Below are 3,344 nucleotides of genomic sequence, written 5' to 3'. Positions count from 1 at the left end.
AGAGAGAAAGAAAGAAAGGAAAGAAAGAGAGAGAAAGAAAGAGGAAAAGACAGTTAAGAAATAGAGAAATAAAAAGAGAAGGAAAGAAAGAGAAAGAGAGAAAGAAGGAAAAGAAAGAAAGAAAAAAAGAGTGAAAGAGAGAAAGAAAGGAAGAAAGAAAAAAGAGTGAAAGAGAGAAAGAAAGGAAGAAAAAAAGAGTGAAAGAGAGAAAGAAAGGAAGAAAGAAAAAAGAGTGAAAGCGAGAGAGAAAGAAAGGAAGAAAGAAAGAAAGAAATCGTTGTCAGTTTTACAATGGAACAAGATCCTCTGGTTCACAGCCCCCTGTGAAAGAAACCATTTCCCTGCCTTTACTGACACCTGAGCACTTCCAGGTCTTTTTGCCAGGGCTTTATAAACTGTTCTTGCTACTGTCACGTCTCCTGCTTGGCTGGGACTTTGTGCAGCAAGAATAGCCCCACACAGGAGTGTTCCCACCACACAAACATCTTGGCAAGGGAGTTAATTTATCAGTATATTACAAACACACCACCTAATGACCCACCAGCCCATTTCCTGCACTTGGCCTGGTGTTCCAGCATTCAGGGCTGTCCAAAGCCCTTGTTCCAGGTTGATATCTAATCACTTGGCAGGATCTATTGTAATGTAAATACAGGAAAACCCTTGGTAATTGGCCACCTTCACTGGGCTACCCTCGCTCCTGGAAAGGCAGCCCAGAAAATGTGTAATGGACTATGAGCAGCTGGTCTCCATCTTCTCCAAAAAGCCACTGTGAAAGCACTTTCTGTGGGCTCTTTGCACCTCAGAGGCTGTTACTGAGATGTTTGCAGTGCCAGAGACCAGTCATGGGATCATGGAATGGTTTGGTTTGGAAGGGACCTTGAAGATCATCTCATTCCACCCCCTGCCGTGGGCAGGGACACCTTCCACCAGCCCAGGTTGCTCCAACCTGGCCTTGGACACTTCCAGGGATCCAGGGGCAGCCACAGTTTCTCTGGGCAACCTGTGCCAGGGCCTCACAGGAAAGAATTTCTTCCTAATATCCCATCTAACCCCGCCCTCCCCCAGTTTGAAGCCATTCCCCCTTGTCCTGTCACTGCATCACCAGAAATCACCCCAGTCTGGTCCCAGATCCTTTTTTATTATTCCTGGTCTCAGCAAATTGCTTAGAAATGCCATTTTGCTTTTTTTTTTAAAAACAATGCTGCTGTTTTAACCTTTATCAATGCAGAAAAACCTTCTGTCACAATTCAAATCCACACAAAACAAATGGCAAAGGTGATCGGCCCCAAAAGGAAGGTTCAGGGTGAAATCAGGGGGAATGTTGAAAAGTAAAAGGAAAGAAAGAGAGAAAGAGAGAAAGAGAGAAAGAAAAAGAAAGAGACAAAGAAAGAAAAAAGAAAGAAAGAGAGAAAGAAAGTAAAAAGAAAGAAAGAGAGAAAGAGAGAAAGAAAGAAAAAGAAAGAGAGAAAGAGACAGAGAAAAAGAAAGAAAGAAAAAGAGAAAGAAAGAAAGAAAAAGAAAGAAAGAGATGCTACAAGGTAATAATATACTGGCAAACAGTCTTTTTTTTTTGCTAAATTAAGAGTAGTTACCTCACAGGTCTTGTCATTACTTTTTTTTTCAGTGTGTTGGTCCATATTTTGCACTGGGGAGACCTATAACTTTCTGGTTTAACAGGAATCCAGTGCTTTTCTTTCTTGGGATGGTTTTATACCCAGAATTTGTGTGCGTGGGACTTCACTATAACATGAAATGGGAGGGCTGGGCTTCTTTGTTCATTATTTTGATTTTTAATTGTTTGGACACGCTGTGGAATGATTTCATTTTCTGAGGATTTTAGAAGGAAATGTCTTGATTTTATATTCCTGGCAGGCAACGATCACATTCCATGAATGACATGGAAGCTGTGCCCTGAATCCTGGACAAATGGAAGTTCCCCAAAACCCACTGGAGGAGGTGAAAATATCCTTGTTAACCCCAATGCACCTTCAGCCAGGACTTCAGGTAAAAAATACCAGGACTGAACCTATATTTCATTATAAAGAATTGGGAAATAGGGTTCTAGAACCTGTTTTTCCAGTGTCTGTGCATAGGTTGTGCAGAGTGCTAAATCTGCTCAAAAGCTAAATAAATGCCCATTCTGGGACAAATTCTGATAACTTTTTTCTTTTTTAATTTTTTTAATAAATGTTTTGACATCAAACATCCTGTTTCATTCTACCACTGACACTTGTAAAAAAACCCACTGGGGTGGTTTGTTTTCCTGGCGACGCACATTTCAAAAACGTGCTGAAATTTGATTTTGATAAGGTCAAAACATTGCAGTGTAACTTAAAATACTGGCCAGAGCAGACTGTCAAGCACGTCTGTCATAATGCTGGTGAAATTCGTGTTTCAAGGGGCTGTAAAAAAGCAAACAGTTAAGTCAAAGTAAAATTAGTACCTTGTCATAATGAAACATTTGTGCCTTCTGGAAATGAGGAACCGAGCAGGCAATCACTGCTGAAAATCCCTGTGTATCCCACAAAATTCCATGGTTTAGGCAAAAACCAGCAGCTTTTGTTGGAAAAAACAACAAGTTGTGGCCGGTTCTGCTTCAGTGCTGGTTGCAGGGCACAAACTGCAACCCAAAATATCACTTTTAACAGGACTGCCCTTGAACCACCTGCCTGCAAAGCCCTGAGTGAAGGTTGGTAGGTCTGGGAATATTGAAGCTTCCTTTGTATTTATTCCCATAAAACCACACTCTTCCCTTCTCCAGAAAGAAAGGAGAGGAAGAAACGGGCAGTGGTAAAGTTTGTGTCACAACGTTTGTGAACTCAAAGGATAAATTCAAAGTATAAATTCCAAGTGTGAATTTAAAGTATGAATTCAAAGCGTGAATTCAAAGTGTAAATTCAAAATATGGATTCAAAATACAAATTCAAAGTATAAATTCGAAGTGTAGATTCAAAATATAAATTCAAAGTATAAATTCAAGATATAAATTCAAAGTATGAATTAAAAGTGTAAATTCAAAGAGTAAATTCAAAGTATGAATTCAAAGTATGACTTCAAAGTATAAATTCAAAGTCTGAATTCAAAGTGTAAATTCGAAGTACAAATTCAAAATATAAATTCAAAGTGTAATTTCAAAGAGTAAATTCAAAGTATGAATTCAAAGTGTGAATTCAAAGTGTAAATTCAAAGTGTGAATTCAAATTGTAAATTCAAAGTATGAATTCAAAGTATGACTTCAAAGTATAAATTCAAAGTATAAATTCAAAGTATGAATTCAAAGCATAAATTCAAAGTGTAAATTCAAAGTATAAATTCAAAGTGTAAGTTCAAAGTGTAATTTCAAA

The sequence above is a fragment of the Neopelma chrysocephalum genome, unplaced genomic scaffold (genome assembly GCF_003984885.1).
Source record: "Neopelma chrysocephalum unplaced genomic scaffold, ASM398488v2 Primary Assembly neopelma1_166, whole genome shotgun sequence".
Lineage (NCBI taxonomy): Eukaryota > Metazoa > Chordata > Aves > Passeriformes > Pipridae > Neopelma > Neopelma chrysocephalum.
The sequence above is the reverse complement of the archived record's forward strand: the minus strand, read 5'-3'. Positions refer to the sequence as shown.